General features: G+C 34.8%; 1 long non-coding RNA gene and 1 other non-coding gene across 2 annotated transcripts; both read right to left on the bottom strand.

Annotated features, from left to right (window-relative positions):
• Positions 1 to 771: 771 nt before the first annotated feature.
• On the bottom strand, positions 772 to 2,163 carry LOC125240590. Its single transcript, XR_007178642.1, has 2 exons — positions 1,449 to 2,163; positions 772 to 1,363 (listed from the first exon to the last, which is right to left on the bottom strand). It is a non-coding gene; the product is annotated as an uncharacterized LOC125240590 (long non-coding RNA).
• Positions 2,164 to 9,962: 7,799 nt separating this feature from the next.
• Positions 9,963 to 10,034, bottom strand: Trnat-cgu. Its single transcript has one exon. It is a non-coding gene; the product is annotated as a tRNA-Thr (tRNA).
• Between the last annotated feature and the right edge of the window lie 9,299 nt (positions 10,035 to 19,333).

Here is a 19,333-nt window from a genome sequence, read left to right as displayed (position 1 = left end):
CTTTCTGGCAAATTCAATTAAGCCGTTTTGGCCAACTTTGAGAGGCTCTAATTCCTTTTAAAACAAAAATATCAAAAAAAGCAAAACGGTCCGACACAGATATTGATAATAAAAATCTGTGTTGAAAAAATCATTGATCTAGCTTCAAAAACCAGAGAGGAAACAGGCGAGAGCGTTTGTATGGAGAAATGAGGGGTATCGTATCGTCTTAAGTTTAGTTTTAAGTTATTTTTTCTTTTATTTGTTGATTTTATTGTGTTTAATTTTTTTGTAATTTTATCAAGGATACACGTTGGTTGCACAAGGATACAACAGATAGCTTAATAATGTAGCTAAATGATTTATATAACATATTTTTTAGCTAAGAGGCCGTTTTCATTGCCTTTTTGAGTCACAAAAACCAAAAAAGAAAGTAAAAAAAAGTATTTTTTGCATTATTGTTAATTAAAAAATAACTAACAAAACTATACCTTTCACATATAAGAAATCTTAATCAGCATGTTAATCGACACCTCATTTTTCAAAATTGGATAAGGGGTTCTAGACAAATTGGCAAAAAATTGAAACCCGGTGTCATGGTCTGACTATTCCCTGCCCGGCTATAGGGGGAAAGTATGGGAAAGCACCAGACAATAAATTTACACAAAATGAGTCTTAAAACTTTGGCGGATCGTCCGCCACGAAAAAGAAGCAAAAAAAGTACTTAATAAGGTGCACTACGATTTCCTCAAGATTTCAGGTCTCTAATTGGGTGGAAAGAAAACGGTTAGATTGTGACACACTATTTTATTGTCTAACGGACACAAAGCAAGTTATAGCCAGTAAATCATTATTCTAAGCTTAAGCTAGCACCTTAATATGTATTGCCAGACGGTAGAGCTGGGCCGTGCAATAGTTCAATTCTAAATGATTTACAAGCGTTCCTAAGTTCTGTTAGTCCCTAGTTATCAGTGCCAACATAGATAATAGGAATTCTTCTTAACTAAACTAAGTAATCTTGCCTTCCAGGAAGAAAGAAAATGACACCAACCTTCAAGCCAGAAGTTACCGCTAATACAATGTGTAAGCCCTCCTTCTGCGAGCTGAAGCTGGTCGCCCCAGGCGCTGTGACACAATGAAGCACCACCGCAACCGACGCATCAGCAAGTTGAGAGCATCTTCTTCGCCTGGATAGGCTCGACCCCGGAAGCAAGCTATCGCACCATTCGACGCTTGTGGTAAAATTGGAGTTGCCGGACAAACCGGCCCCCTTTATAAAGAAGACATTACTTGAATGTCTGTATAACCAGTATAACCTGGAGTAGGCCTAAACACAGATTTAGTTGTAATTGTAATTGTAAATATAGTTTTAATTCCCAGTCAGCTGAAAAGGAAAACAAGACATCATTAGAAAAGTGAATGTGGTCTAACCTATTAAATGTGGACAATTACTATTCTGATTTCCTTACCAGCTGGAACTTGAGAGAGCTCATTTTCTCAGCTCTGACGACCCTTCCCTCCACATAGTCCACCAGAAGACTGGAAATAGACACACGTGGTCAAATTAAACTGAGGCAAGGATCAATAATGTGATCAACCTGATACACCCATAATATTCTACTTACAATTCATGGTGGGAAAATATTCCTCCAGAATGCCCTTAGGCTACACAAGGATTGACCGCCAGCACTCCATCAATCTGATCACTTTTTGGATCGAAGATGAAACTCGATAAATAAAAGCAGGCACTGGAGGCCTGAACAGGACCGGAGACAGCTAGCAAGTGCAGGAAATGATCTCAGGAGCCCTAACGACCTTGAGAGGCTTGGGGATAACATCTAAAATGACCACCTCAGCAGTCCTCTGCAGAAGTAAATTTCAACCAACTGAAAATCCTAGTGCACAAAATTCCATATAATTTTCCAACAATAAAGTGACTATTTTCTGATTTATTAATTACATTTAAATTGTTAATTCTAAATAATTAAATATTCTGAAAATTGTGCATATTTGTATTCTGGCAACACCCTTTGTTGACAGCTGATTCTGATTGGATAATCGAACTGTCATCCAGTATCGATCCAGTTGCTAGATCACATAAAGGCTTTGCTATGCGCAAAAAGTAATTACGTTCGGGACAAATTTAAAACTGCCGTTGTTAAATTGTTAAGCTAAAATGTGCAATGTCACACCGGGACCGCGATCTTTGTGACGTCATAGTTAACCCCCCCCCCCACAGTCTGAGAATGCGACAAGTCATTATTTCGTACTCAGTAAAGTCTACCGATCACAACGATACCACTTGTCAGCAGTATACTCTCCAGTCACATCAACTTCAAAACTAGACGACTTTTTTCAATTCCGCCGCCTTACTATTGCCAAGGGCAGATGTAATTGAAGATGATAATATTTATTGAGTAGTTCTGAGTCATTCGATGATAAGCTAACTGGAAATCTATAGATAATAAAAAATAGATTTACTACCAAAGCAACAGAAAGCATGCCAAAATAGAAATAATTTAATTAAATATTTACACATATACCAACCAACTATATCATTACAATGGCAGTCGTTGTCGTTATTTTAAGGTCTTCTTTTTTGAAAATCAGCGACATTGAAAATGAGAAGTGGAATTACCTTTTAAAGTGTTATAGCTTCTTCTTGTTCAACCTAGCGTTTTCGAGACCGCTTTCCTGATCAGTCTGCTCCACCTTTTAATGTATTCTATTGAAAAATATTACAATTATATAGATATGTGAAAACTACACCAGTGACAACAATATGGCACATTCCAAACACAGACTAAGAAAAAGTGTAAATGCTCGTGGCAGGTTCGGCAAAGAGTTTGAAACACAACTTCATTATACAGGAGGGTGTAAACCTAATACGGGCGAATATTAGGTTTACACCCTCCTCTTAATGGTGGTGACTGGTGAGTAAAGGACATAAAAAATGTGAATAACTTTTCCTTAAAATAGATTTTTTTTTATTCATACAAAGTAATTCGCCCCGAAATGTAACGAAAATATACTCGCGTTAAGCGCTCGTTGACAGTTGTCATTGATTGTCATCGCAACCGTTTACAGTACATTGCTGCAGGGAATTTTTTTCAAAAATTCATTAGGTGGCGAAAATTAAGAGTAACTCAAAAATACCTCTCAATTAATGATAACACTAATGAATTTTATGCCTGGTTTCATTTATCGCCCTTATTACGTTTACGCGCTGTATACCGCAGAGTTTCGGCCTAATAGGTGGCTTTCCTGAACTTCGAAAACACCATGATTTCTCCCACTCCCACTCAAGATGATGCAGACTGAGTATAAATATACCTAGCTACTATATTTCTTAAGCTTATTTTGTTATCAATTGTACAATATTCGCAATATTACCGTCTAGTTACGTATATATCAGTAAAATATTTGAAAAATTAGTTCTTTCTCAATTAGTACGACATTTTAACGTTAATAATTTAATGCATAATAAGCAATTTGGCTTCACACGGGGTCGCTCGACAACCGATGCTGGTGTTGAGCTAATTAAGCATATTTTCGATGCCTGGGAGGAGTCACAAGATGCTTTAGGTATCTTTTGTGATTTATCTAAGGCCTTCGACTGTGTTTGTCATGAAACATTGATCAGGAAACTACATTATTATGGAGTCAGAGGATCAGCACTAGATTTACTCAAGTCCTACTTAAATGGTAGAATACAAAGGGTAGATGTCAATGGACAGAGATCAACTGGGTCATTGGTCTCTATGGGTGTACCACAGGGATCAATATTGGGGCCTTTCCTGTTCCTTATCTACATAAATGACTTGCCATTCCTTGTAAAGACCCACCATGATATAGTATTGTTTGCAGACGACACCTCACTTATTTTCAAACTCAAACGACAGCAACAAGCTCACAGTGATGTAAACAATGCTATCTCTAAAGTAGTGAACTGGTTCAATGCTAATAATTTATTATTAAATGAAAAAAAGACTAAATGTATTAAGTTTGTCACTAATAGTAACGTAAGGAATGAGCAAACAAGTGTCGTTGTGAAGGATGAGGAATTAGAACTGGTAGATAGTACAGTTTTTCTTGGTATAACTTTAGATTCTAAACTTCAGTGGGGTCCCCATATTGTTAACCTCTCGAATAGACTTAGTTCTGCAGCTTTTGCAGTGAGCAAGATCCGTCAGTTAACAGACGTGAAAACAGCTCGATTAGTTTATTTTAGTTACTTTCACAGCATTATGTCATATGGTATTTTACTTTGGGGCAGTGCTTCAGAGATAAATACCATATTTATTCTGCAGAAGAGGGCTATTCGAGCAATATATAAAATGAACCATAGAGACTCACTTAGAGATAAATTTAAGGACATTAATATAATGACAGTGCATTGTCAATATATTTATGAGAATATTATGTATGTACATAAAAACATTTGTAATTTTAAGAAAAACTGTGATGTACATAATATAAATACTAGAAATAAACATAAACTCGCGGTGCCCTTCACACGGCTCTGTAAAATTAAAAAATCATTCATGGGTAATTGTGTTCGATTTTATAATAAACTTCCGAATCATATTACTGACTTGTCAATTAATAAATTTAAGAATCATGTAAAGCGTGTACTCATTTCCAAAGCTTATTATACAACACAAGACTACATGAATGATAAAACAACGTGGGATTAATTGTTATTCGAAATGGTTTCTTATTTTTACGTTTATTATTATTATTATTGTTGATGAAATTAATATTGTATTTTTTTGGACATTGGATTTTTCCTAGAAATATTCTAGACATGTATTTTTATATATACATATACCTAATTATATATTTTTTGTTTAACGATTATTTTTATATGAAATTGTATATTATAGACTCAATATTATTATGAACAATAATTTACAACAATAAATTGCTCTGATAATTAGGTTAGATTAAGATCATAATATATATGTAATGAACTATTCATAAGAGCTTGTAACTAGGCCTACATGAATAAAGATATTTTGAATTGAATTGAATTGAAAATTGAATTGAAATATCTTCACGCCGAGCTCCAAAATCCAGGGAAGATAACTGGGCAAGTTTGGCACAAGATGGATGGGCTTGTCCTCCCCTGGGCCCGCGGGGAGTTACACGGAGGACTTTAATGATTTAACATGTCTTTGTTGTCCTGTAATTTTATAGAGACCTGTGAAATGAAAATGACCGGCCGGCGCAAGTGTGTAATACAAAAACGAATGTAGTAGGTACGTCTAATTACAATATTGTCAAGTGCGCCAATTTTCCCGCTTTTTGTCAATGAAATGAAATGTGATTTGATGAAATACTTAAAAGCTAATCATTTTCAATCAATTAATCATTTTCAATTTGCCATTTGCTGCCATTATCTTGATCAGTGGAGGTAAAGTTATACGTAGGTAATGTATCTCGGACTCTGTGCTAGATGACGTATCAAGTACCTAGCTGAGGACGATTTAGATTTTTATCCTCGTAAAACTGAGGCCAATTTTTCCGATTTTCATTTGGACCAATTTTTTATTTCATAAGAGTCCAAAATTGTAATATAATTTGTACTTGTATAAGTTCACCGGGATTTAAAGTTAAAATAGTTGTCCATAACCAAGTACTACTAATATACTATTATTAATTATTATTCTAACTGAAATTATAACAGTTACAGATTTTATTGTATTTATGCATTTATTAATCTTGGTTAATTATTTTGCATAGGTATAAACAACCAAATCAAAGGTTCATTCAAATCAGTAAAATAGACATTTCGCGTACGAGTGGCAATAATCTCTAACCGATATCGTATCACTTTGTTATCTGTTACTCAGTTTTTGTAAAAAACCCAAAATTATCTTAAATCTTGACGTCACATTGTTTTATCGTCTTGTTCGGCGTTTTGATACTAAGTTAAAAGATTAAATAAAAGATTACCTATTTTAATTCTATTATCGGTATAAATAATGTATGTAGTTATGGGACATAGCAAATCATCATTTTTCATTTAAGTTAAAAATACCTGAGCGACTGTTTTAAGACGATACAGGAGGGGTCAATTCTCCATACAAACGCTCTCGACTATTTTCTGGTTTATGAAGATAGAGCAATGATTTTTTCAACACAGATTATTATTATTTTTATCTGTGTCGAACCGTTTTGATATTCTTATTTTCAAAGACGGTAGAGCCCATCAATATTTTCTAAAAAACGGCCTTATTGATTATGACGCAAAAAAAGGTGTGGTATTTAAAATTGGTAACAATTAGCCAAAAAAGTAAACGGTCCGACACAAATTATTTCATTGTTATTGAGATTCTCAAATTTCGTTATGATTGGTTAAGTTTTGACGGAGGAGTCGAGAGCGGAACCTTGATTTTAAAGATTTTTTCGCTTGTTCTGAATGGACATTTTTGTTTAGATAAATCTAGTTAATAACACTAGTATATTTAACTAAAATTTCCAAAGTGAAAAGCTTTCCATTTTAGCATTTTCGCTCCTGTAGCGTCTTAACAAGCTCATATTTGTTTGATAAAAGCTGAATACTAGTTCTCACGTTTTAATGAATTTAACCTACAGGGCGGCACTATTCTTACCTAAACCACCATCAGGTCGAGAATATGGCAAACGACAACCAAAATTACACTGAACGAAAAACTAATAAGTGTCTGTCAATTTGCTCGATATCCAACCCGTCCGGCCGGGGATTTATTAATTAGATGGACTGGACCCTTTGCAACAACTACAATTGAGATTGTTTAATTAAGTGGTGTAGTCTCCATTTCATAACGCTAAACTGTTATGAAATGATAAATATATATCATAAAAAATGGACAAAATAAACATTGTGTTGTGTTTTTAAAAAAAACTTTATTTAATATTCTAAAAATAACTTCTTACGAAAAATTCGATCACTTACAAATTTAATAAAAGCCCAGCCTCAAATAAAACAAAAGGGCATCGATATTCACATAAAACAAAAATGGCGGTGTCACCGAACGACAATATTTCAAAAAACGAAAACATGACAGCTATGTCAAAAGGCACTATAAGTCACTATCAAATCTTTGACAACCTTCATTTATATTTAAACTTAAACTCGATGGTGATAAAGTTGAAGAATGTGTGAGACGAAATTTGCTGTCCTCTCAATTATTACGAAAAAACTGACTTGTCTTTCTAATTACGTAGTGATGTGCCTGTCGACGGCCCGGCGAGATAAATAAGAAGATGATATTTTCCGGTGGTAAAAAAACGCGCAATGTCACGGTTTTATCAAGATTGAGGTTATGGGCTTTTGGTTTTTTGGCCGCTACCACGATCATTGACACATTAATCAATAAGTTATTTTCTAAAGATTGACTCATTAATATTCATCGCTGTAAAAAATACAAGCCTTGTAAATAGGCACAAGAAGTGACTATGGCCCATATGTTCTATAAAAGTATTAGTCAGAAATATTTTAATAGATTACTTATGAATAGGAGGATTATGATTTATGTGTGAACTGTGACGCTGTGACGACGGCTGTGGAAAGTCCTTTTACTATGACCAAATGTCCCAAAAAAAAAAAAAAGTTCGTAGATTTAGAGTAGATTAGTACTTATAAGAAAATAAATGTATTTAAAATATAGTTCACTCATGTCTGATAAGATCCCTCAAGGAGCTAGGCTGACAAGACTAGCGATAACCCCCATATCAAATTAGGCGCTGGACATCAAATTGCGAATAACTTAACAAATAAAATATTGTAATATAATTATACGCACTTTTGCAGCTTAATTTACAATATTTTGGGCTTATTTATTATTGATCACGCTAATAACCAGATATCGTGGTAAAGGGTAAGGCGCCAATGGAAGATTTGTTGTGTGTAATCGATCTGTGAACAAGAGTGTGTGTCAATAGGGCTAGGCGTCGGCACCAGCAAATCGATGATTTCTAACAGGTGTTCAGGCGACGGAACTTTTAATACTGACAGATCAGATGCGTAGATAACAATATCACAACTTACGTTTAGACATTAAAATAAATTAAATTTTAACTTAAGTATAACCTACAATGGATGTGTTCTACAATGGATGGTCTACTAGTAAAAAATGTTTTATATCATCGTATCAAAAATCTACTCAGAAGGAAGAAAACTGACTATTTTAAGTATTCAACGACAAGACATATTAAAACAAATCCGTAAACCAGATATATGAAACATTCTGTAACCATTGTAAAGCTCTTTGATGCAAAAAATGCTATCTTACTGTTATTTTAGTTCGTAGGTATATCTAAATTTTAAAGTCTACTACTAACCAAAAGTCAAACCATATAATATTGTTTCTATTTTAAGTAGGGATGTCGTTTAGTATCCGTAAATTGTGTCCGAATTAAACTACCTGAGCCAGACATACATAATATGAAAGTCATTGAAAAGCCGGAATGTAGGTACTTATTTCATGGCCTTCCATACCTTCCTCTGCGTCTTACACGACAGAACCCTAATTGTTGTAGTGTTGTTTTGAGGGTTGGTAACCGGAGCAGGCTGTTTTTGTGCGTTGTCGTGACAAGGCGAGGTGTACCACAACACGTGCTTATTGGGGTGTCAGGTTCACTTGTAACAGGGATAGTGATATTAGTGATATTTGAAAATATTTTAGAAAAAACTGCATGATTATGTGAGTGCCTTTCAAAATACAACAAGACGACTGGTCTGGCTCAGTCGGTAGTGACCCTGCCTGCTGAGCCGCGGTCCTGGGTTCGAATCTCGGTAAGGGCATTTATTAATATTTGTGTGATGAGCACAGATATTTGTTCCTGAGTCATGGATGTTTTCTATGTATATAAGTATGTATTTATCTATTTAAGTATGAATATCGTCGCTTAGCACCCATAGTACAAGCTTTGCTTATTTTGGGGCTAAGTTGATATGTGTTAAGTTGTCCCCAATATTTATTAGGTATTATTTTTTATTATTGTATGTAATGGTATTGTAAGCATTTATGTCTAAACCCCCAGTTCCTGTAGAATGTAGAAAGATTTGACAAAAGTGTGTGTTTATAAGTGCATACTGCTTACTTAATGGCATGTTGTGTAATGCCATATTGGTGATTTCGTGATTTATTTTTTGCAACGATAAGTGATAAAACATCTGGCCGTCCCTATCGCACTTAGTGCGTTTTCACATTATCCGGTCCGATATCGGATGTAGGAAGGATTTCAAAGGCAAAAATCAAAGATGGCGGCTTGAATGTATGGGATATATCGGTCCTACATTCGATATCGGATCGGATAATGTGAAAACGCATTTACTCGCCTGTTCACTGCAAAACCGTGCAAAAAATAAATCGCGAAATCACCAATATGGAACTCAAATGGAAGATTACAATAAATAATTATTGAATTCAACTAAAGTAGAAGGCTACAACAATTAATAAGAGATGTACGAGTATAGTCTCTAAATGTCAAAGTACATCTAAAAAATTAAACATGATTAAAAAATAAATACAAACTGATACGAATAAAAGATAACTAAATATACCTTTAGAGTTGTAAAAGACTAGATGTCACAAGTCACAACTAAAAATAATAAATATACGTAATCTATTTTTTTTAGAGAAAATGGTCTCCAAGAGTCAGAAAGAAAATAAAGTGTCCTCACCACTAGACCACCCGCCCGCCGTGGTACCCGACGAAATTTCTCTAGTGTATGTTATCTCTGATAAGGCTAGGCGCCTTTGACCAACTCTAAGGGCGAGCAATTAGTGCTTGCACCTCCTATACGAATCCTTTGCAGGATTACGATATAGCGAGAGAGATGGTGCTGCCATCTATACAACTAGGGAACAAATCAAATTATTTAATTGAATATTTTTCGATTTGTTCTTTTTTCAAGTAGTCACACTAATATATATAAATTATAAATTTAAATAGATGTCATACACGAAAGAAAAAACGACAGGGCCCACTGGTGGCCGAGCCGGGAATCGAACCCGGGTCTTCAGCTTACGCGGCTAACGTCCTCACCACTAGACCACCCGCCCGCCGTGGTACCCGATGAAATTTCTCTAGTGTATGTTATCACTGATAAGGCTAGGCGCCTTTGACCAACTCTAAGGGCGAGCAATTAGTGCTTGCACCTCCTATACGAATCCTTTGCAGGATTACGATATAGCGAGAGAGATGGTGCTGCCATCTATACAACTAGGGAACAAATCAAATTATTTTATTGAATATGTAATCTAACTCAAAACTCTTACTCACTTGTTATTTACATAAGCAATTATGTACAAAGTCTTGGTCTAAGAGCTCACTTTATATTGGCAAAATTGTCATCCAAGTTTGCTCTACCTATAGTAGCAACATTTTCACAATAGACAAAATCCATTTTTTATTAAACAGATCTAAACGTAGACAAATTACATTCATGGCCATACCACACTGCAGTAGTGATTGATTATACTTAAATCACGACATTTGGCCATAGTTGTAGGGATTACTTGTCTTGTCCGTTACGCATAGTTTCTGTCCCTAGGGAGATACCCTGGGTTAACTTACCCTAGTAGCTTTGGCAGGTAGACAAAGTGAATGGAGAAAAATGTTGAATTTTGGCATTCTTTCTTTCATCAGTATTTTTTAAATATTACAACAAACATTTTGCCTGAGAAGAGGGAAATTTGTTTTCCATATTTACCTACTTAGTGGCTATAAATATATGCTATAAAGTGGTGTGGCATCTAGGTTAGGTACCTATGTATAGTATGTATAGGACATAGGAGGTATAGAAATTCACAAAGAATTAAACTTTGCCTTATTTCATTGTAAGTTAAAATATTGTTTTTTACTCATATCAAGGATGATTTATATAGGATTTACAATCTTCATACTAAGAATCGTACCTCGATTTTTAGCGCCATCTAGTTTTAAGCCTAAAAGGCCCATACATTTCAGGGGCAGGTACGCTTTTTGTAAAGGCTTTGTCAGTCCCTTGCTTTGTCGTTTTTGCTTATATACTTAACCACATACGCTATCCAACTCTTGGCCGTAGGTATACACAATATTGTTATCACTAATTAAGAGGTGTTTTTGAGTTACTTTTAATTTTCACCCCAAGATGAATTTTTAAAAAATTTCCCAGCAGCAATGTACTGTAAACGTGGTTGCGATGACAATCAATGACAACTGTCAACGAGCGTTTAACGCTAGTGTGTTTGCATTACGTTGCGGGCCGAATTAATTTGTATGGATAAAAAAATATTTCAATTTTAAGTAAAAGTTATCTAATTCCATTTTTTATGTCCTATACTCACCGCCGTTAAGAGGTTCGCCCGTATTAGGTTTACACCCTGTATAAGTAAATCTAACCATCACAAGATTAATAAATTAAATTTAACCGCCGACGGTTTGGTTTTTTCCCCGTTTCCCTTTGTCTTGGAAAAGACTTAATCGTGAAAGTTTAAACCACAACAGTTCCTTTCGACTAGTGCTTTAGATTTCCAGACTGAAGCACCCAGTGGTCGGTGGGCGCTACGTGCAATTTCCTGGGCCGTCAGTTGGGCCTTATCTCCCGTATCACTTCCCGGGCGGACCTCGCGTGCAAGGTCATTGGTTTGATTACAATGCATTTGCCACATTAGGATCACCTTTAAACTTCATTTCAAAAGTGTATCAAAATTATTTTTTCAGTACAGATGGTGTTTTTTTTACGCACTTGTGCGAGAAGTGGTTCATTTTATGTCAGGTCGAAACTTCGGAGGGCCATCTCTAACATTACAATAGTATTAATCAGTACTCTGTTTTCAATTCCTTCTGCTTGTAATATAAGTTGTAAACTGTTTTAACACCTATTACATTTTTGGCAGACGCGACACTGTTGACACCTAGTGTCGAGTAGTGGTACTGATAATTTACGCTATTTGACGCGTGATTGACGCTAGATGTCACTACAAATAACTTGCATTTACTGATGTATGGAGTTACAACTCTTTCCTTAAGTACTCATTATTTTATGATTATTATGGGGCAAAAACTTGAGCCCTTGTGAGCTGAGCTGTAAGTCTAAACCATTCGATGCTTAGAAAATTTGAAACCCACGAAAGTCTGTGAGGCTGTGTCAGTACCTATTGTCCATGTTAAGTTTCTTTTTATATTAAATCAGCATTTTGCGAATATTTCCAAAAAATCATTAATTTTTTTTATAACATAAATCTCGCTTTTGGTTGAGAATTGCTACCTGTAGGGGAGAAACATCCTTACATAGAAAAGCAAATTGGCCGGTCAAACCGTAGACATCTTCGGGCAACTGAAAGCGCACGTATTTATTTGGACTAAAAATTATTTATTCGAACATCATTATTACATTTGGAATGGTCAGTTCATTGGATCATTCATTAATTAGTGGATATTTGCGGGACGTGCGTACCTGCGCGCCTGCGCAGAGCCCTCCTACAAAAAACACATGCCATTCCAAATCATTGAACGATTGACGTTTTAAAACTGGCGATGCTCAAACTTTACGAGATTCTACTTGTATAAATATTTTTAAACAGAACTTTACAAATAAGGCAGGTAAAAATGCATATGTTGAGTTATATAAATAAATAAACTAAATTGACAGTGTTTTTATTTGATACTCCAACCTGTGCATATGTGCAAGCGCTAAGTGAACGTCATAATTTCATTGATGTTCCAGGTTTAATAAACACTTGCTCTGGTGGGGCTGTTAAATTCACTGTCAACTTAGCTTGTTGCATTATAAATAAATTATATTTATCAGAATTCAGAAATGGTTGTAATCCATACTAATATTATAAATGGCCCCCCCAATATGCCTCCCGTACAAATGCGGAGGTATACTGTCGATTAGTCTTGTTTGTACTGCAGACAGTGACAGTTGTCCGGAATGACGAAAATGCTCAATGAAAAATTGGCAAAATAGTAATCATGGAAACATGGAAAAAGGATGGAAAATTCTTTAATTTATTTCTTTGGATTGCATTACAAACTGAATGTATACTCGTCGTAATTTAATGGATTTAAATAAATAATTTTATTAGTTCAAATTAAAGACCGTCAAGGAACAAAAACTAATGAGTCGCTATTAGGGCTATATTTTAATATGTTTGTATATGGAATTTATAGATCATAATCTTAATAAATTCTTTTCCTATAAGATTTTCACAAAATCCCCAGCGGTCTGCAGAATGGAATATCTATTATAGCGTGAACAAACGTGACGCACTTTTTAAAGCCAAGCTTACACGAGTGTTGTTGATTATGAAAAACGTCAATTCGGCCGGAGTCAGTTGTACGATCGGTTTGCAGATTGGAAATGAAAAGTCGAAAGTCGTAGGTCCTTTCTATACTTTTTGCTATCTATTTTATATTTAGCAGATTTTTATTTTACAGTACTTATAATACGGGTGCAGATATCGGGTTATCCCATAATGAATCTCGAACACTCGCATTTTAACGCTCTTTAGTTTTTGAACTATATCATTACTTTTGAATATCTAGCGTATTCACGTCTAATATTATTTGAAATGAAATGAAATGAAATATTTTTAGTGTGTTGAGTTTTAATTGCATTAAAGTCACCGTCAACAGAATTTGCGAACAATGTAAACAAATCTTGTATTCAAAATGCCTTTAATTTCCATTCTTACTAATCAAATAATGGCTTAAAAATGTGTTAAAATCAGTCAATTCATATCACATCATTATCCTAGATAATTAAAAACAATAAAAGATTGTTGGAATATGGATATTTCAACCATTCAGTTTGTTTACGGCGGCAATTTCTATTGACGGCGAAACATTCAACCTCCTTTTCACGTTAAAAAAAAAAAAAAAAAACATTATCAGATAATAACTACTGGTATCTAATTTAGAACAATAAGTATAATAAATAAATCCGTTTAACCTTTGGGGTGTCTGCTGTCGAATTAAATTATTTTCATAGAACATATTTTAATTTGTATTTTTCCGGCTAGGTCCAGAGATACTTGGAGGCATGTAAAATTTTCTTTATACATACGAGTATATGATATGACATTTGCTTCAGTAAATCCATATATGTACCTATTGCAATAAACGGATTACAAGTCACCAAGATAAAGAGGACACACCAGTGTATTTTTAAAGTTAACATAAATAAAAAGTAAAAATGCGGCCTTTTATTTTGGTATTTCTATTTATGGAATAAATATTTAATACCTACTTATTATATATTAATAGCGGCTCCATTCGTTCAGTATTCGTCCGCAATTCACTTTGACATAAGTCATTTGAACATATTAAGATTAAAGGTATTTTGATAAAGAGTTTTTAGTGTGTTGTGTCGCAGTTCCATTTGCAATTTTGATACTTAGGTCTTATTACACTAAGTTGGTTATGGCATGAATGATTTTTTTTTCTAAGAAGATAAGAAGTTAACGTTATTAGCGTCAACAAGAATCTGACGAATGTCATTTAGACCCAGATATTTGAACATTTTTGTTTGGAACTGTGCGTCCTTGTATTTAATGTCATTGAGTCTTTATAGTTTTCTTATCACAGGACGTTGAAAGTTTGAGCAGCGCTGCACATCCGTTGAGCCGCGCGACAGGTTTTGTTGTGACAGCTCCCCAGGACGCCATCTTTTATTAACAACATTATACTGCGGCTTTGTCCACCGCAGGAAGTCCAATACGTACACAATATTTGTTTATCTCACGAATTTCTTTAAGATTCATTTCTTTTGCAAAACAGGTGCTATGATTGACAAGCTACGAGAATGGCGTTTTAGAAAAATATTTACTTATTAGCACTTAGTAACAACAGACCAAAGTATAAGTTTGTAGTAAAGTTACTATAGACAACTTTGGCTGTAGGAAAAATTAAAAATATTCAATGCAGTTAAAAAAAACCGGTCATGTGCGAGTCGGACTCGCCCACCGAGGGTTCCGTACAAACTTTCTTTCAAACTACCTAATAATCTTATGTTTCTCATATAACTCTAATGACTTGACTAGAAGCTAAAAGTACCTACTAATGAGCATTATTGTGTATAGCGCCATCTCTCGGTGAATTCGCTAACTAGTTTTTCAGGGATAATTCTTTGTTATGCTAACCGATTAAAGCAGTTTTTATTTTATTTAAAAGAAGATGGTTTACGTAACAATTCGTATTCATTCATTCTATCCGCAAGGGTGGTTAAATTGAAAGTAAAAATCTGAAAAGTTGTTTGTGAATTAAAAAAAAGTTTCCAAGATACAAACACGATTTTATTCTTCCTGTAATATTTAGCATAAAACCAATTTTTACGTTCAATTTGAGCTCTTTCTAACGTTACCTCACTTGACCTAGTAACTTGAAATTTACGGTTTACCCCCCTTTCATTTTGGCCACTTTCTACAGTTAAAATTCATTAAAAAAAATATACTTTCTACTTGTAGAGGTTTGTTACACTGTTCACAACTGTTCCAAATTTCAAGTTGATAGCCTTAGTAGTTCTCGAGATATTTAGTAATGTGACAGACGGACAGACAGATGGACAGGGCCGCACCATAAGGGTTCCTGTTTGTGCCTTTTTGGTACGGAACCCTAAAACAGCTCGAATTTATTTCTCAAATATGCCATGGAGCAAGCGGGTCAGTAGTGACCCTACCTGCTAAGTCGCGGTCCTGGGTCCGAATCCCGGTAAGGGCATTTATTTGTGCGGATCGTGGATGTGGATGTACAATGTACATGGATGTGAAGTCATGGATGTTTTCTATGTATGTATATAAAGTCCCTCTTGGTCGCGCCCTCTAGCAGATGTGTAGGACATAATTAGATGTGTTGAGAGCAAACATCAAACTAAATTTATTTTTTTCATCATCATCAACTAATTTAAGGTAATTTTTTGTGAATCGTAATTTAACACCACGTGCAAATAAAGTGTTTTTTGCTTATTTCATCATTAACAAGCAGTTGCGATTATTAGATAAAAATATACGTAAACGTTGTAGTTCCAGTAATTAATAATGATAATTTTGACAGGATATCATATCAATATCAAACAGCAAACGGATTAAATTTTATTTTGATAAGTTGATAACCGATTTATCGATATTTTGATACGGTTGCAATGATTTTTAAATTATCACGGTCCTGATTTTTAAACGCGATAGAAAACGTATCAAATTTCAAAACAAGAATTTCTGAAATTTCGTAACATTATAATTACCAGGACCCGTAACTTTCATGCAGATGACATATCTGATTAATTATTAAATAAAACTCTTGAATACATGCTTTTTGCGACTTTTTTTCAAACTGATGACATATCTGATTAATTATTAAATAAAACTCTTGAATCATCCTATATGCAGCGTGACGTCAAATTTATGTCATCGGCATGAAAGTTACGGGCCCTGGTAATTACATCAAATGTTAAATTACAGCTTCAAATTGTATTTTAGAAGTATGTATTTCAAGAAGACGAATGTTGAAACGCTAAAGACTAAGTACTAAACTGTAAACGCCGTTAGAACTCTGCCATACTCGGCCGTTATAAATTGGCTATCGAATTATGATAATGTGATATTTGGTACAAAGGTACAATCTAGGTATTTGCGCCTATTTTAAGACCCACAGATGTCATATAAACCATAGATCAAGCAAACGTATCTACTTAGCGTGTCAAATGAACTCAGTGAAATCCACTGAGTTGTCCGTCTTTAATCGCAGCTTGCAGCTTTCGGGCGTCAATTTTTGTAAGTTGAAGTCAACAAAAACATTAAAAATGCCTCGTTACATGATATTTGATTGCAACAACATAAAACTTATCAACACTCAAGGGCCTGAGACATATTTAAAATCACAGGCAAGTAACAACTTCAGTACAAAATCTGACACGCTCGGCCGCCATACAAATAAATGAACTCGTTTCTTCTATCTAAATCTAATTCTGTGTTAAGACCCCACAGTAGAAGGTACTGGCAGTTGATGGAACCCTGTCATATTTTGTATTTTGTGTAGCAACCGTTTCTATGATGTGTTTGTTTACGTTTTCTATGTCAGTCGGACAATAAGTTCATGGTCAGTGTTCATGTAAGTAAACACGAAATAATGTCTGCAGTGTAGGTATAGGTATACACTACCTTGGTTTCCTTTTGCTACAGACCTCCGATCAATAGTGATGGTTGGGTTACCCCAACCACATCTCGGACACTGGCGATCAAATATATGAAAGATAGAACCCTAGTGATGGAACCCTGTCACATTTTGTGTTTTGTCTAGCAACCGTTTCTATGATGTGTTTGTTCACTATGTCAGTCGGACAATAAGTTCATGGTCAGTGTTCATGTAAACCGAAATAATGTCTGTAGGTATTCACTATCTTGGTTTTTTTGTGCGTTAGACCTCTGATAAATAACTAGCGCTGGTTAGGTTACGATAGTACTCTTTATTATACTGTGCCCCAACTGTGGTTATATGTCCAGCACGTTTATTCCACTGCGCTTCAGATCTCTGCAAAATTTTCTCAGAATGGTTCAGTAACTCCTAAAACCTACAAACATCTCTAGTATGCCGTACGCTGCACGCGGGCTCAAAATTGGGTTATGGGGTTTCCGAATTCTTTACCAGATGTTAAATTGATTTCAAAAAGTGTATTTAGCAAAGAGTTAAAGGGTGTTCGGTACGGAACTTCGTGTATAAATATTATTTTTTACAGTTTTTGAAAAGTGTGATACGATAATGAAATCTTGAAGGTCGTTTATTCCAGATAAGGCAGAGTGTACATAATCTTTCGTCTTATCATCAATAATCACTGTCTCGTCTTTATTAATACACCTACCTACCTATTTACCCACTTAGTCAAATTGGTGTCTTAAAAAGTAACACAAATACCAAATACAAATAATATAATAAGTAATAATTTGGTTAAGGTAACTGAATAGAATAGAATAGAATATCTTTATTGCGAACCATGGTACACGTAGAGTTGTTACATTTCATTAAAATAGAGCGACATGGCGCCCTGAGAGGGCATTGCAAAGCAGTCTTATATCTAGTTATCGTAAAACAAAACAAATACTTAAAAGTAGTGTTTACATATTAGCGAATTCTTTTGTCCTAGCCTATTTTTGTATTCAGTAAGTAATAGGAATACTTACTAATATTTAGGTATATTCAAGAGAGCACATAGGTTAGGAAAATAATAGTTATTAGTAGTATCTTAAGCATACCTAGTTATAAACATTTGTCCTCCATATACTCTTGGACGGAATAATATGCCTTTGATATTAAAAGTGTTTTTAATTTTATTTTGATGAGAATGAGTTAAGGTTTTTTATATTTCTAATATTGTTTGGCAGTTTATTATAAATCTGTATCGCTCTGAAATATGGGCATATTATAGATATCTAAAATTGGTTCCGGGGGAGAGAGTTTATCAACTGGTGACCGAAGAGCTGGCGACTTCCTCGCACAACGTATCAGGATTGCGATACAGCGAGGAAATGTCGCCAGTATCCTTGGTACAATGCCTCAAGGGCCTATTTTAGACATTAGCTAGCTATTATGTTTAGTCCTAGTTTCTTATATAATTATGTAAATATGTTTACACAAATACCTAGTCAATTTAATGATTACACTCTCCCCCACCCCTTCGGAAAAGAGTTTCCAATATGCTGGTTTTGCAATCATTAAACGGTTCAAAAATTCAGGTTGTCAATTTTATGCTTTTGGCAATATAAGCCTGTGACTGTGACCATGTATTTACGAAGATGGTTGCTATAACGTAGTTTAATTGCCATTACTATTTTAATAGGCGTTAACATTAACCTATAAGAATAAGAAAACATGTTGGGGAAAGACTGACACGAGTAGCAGAATCCTTTGCAGGCATTTCTGCTTGTGCAAAATTAATAAAATATACCTACTATGTCGATTTTACATTCTACCTGTCTTTATTTCAAGGTACCATCAAGGTAGAATCTATAGTTAATGTGTACATATTGATTACAATGTACATAGCCAGAAGGTACTATCAAGCGATAAGCAAATTTAGGATTAAAATCAATGATGTTGTCATTTACATACTTTTACTGCTACTTACGCATGTGTTACTCTTACGGTAGATGTCACTAGAAAAGGGGTCCCATTAATCCATATGGTGAAAAAAATATTTGATTAGGGATGAGATCTTGGTGGCTCACTTGGTAGAGCGCTGGTCGCGCGCGCTTGAACCTTATCAATATAGATGCCTGTGGAATCTGTGAGACTTGGCAGTGTTTCTTTCATTTTTAAATTTATTTTGAGCTAAATAACATAAGCGTCAGTTTTGATATGTATACCTACTTGCAGATCAAATCCA

This window comes from Leguminivora glycinivorella, chromosome 2 (genome assembly GCF_023078275.1).
Source record: "Leguminivora glycinivorella isolate SPB_JAAS2020 chromosome 2, LegGlyc_1.1, whole genome shotgun sequence".
Taxonomy (NCBI): Eukaryota; Metazoa; Arthropoda; class Insecta; order Lepidoptera; family Tortricidae; genus Leguminivora; species Leguminivora glycinivorella.
This window is presented reverse-complemented; position numbering and strand designations above follow the sequence as displayed.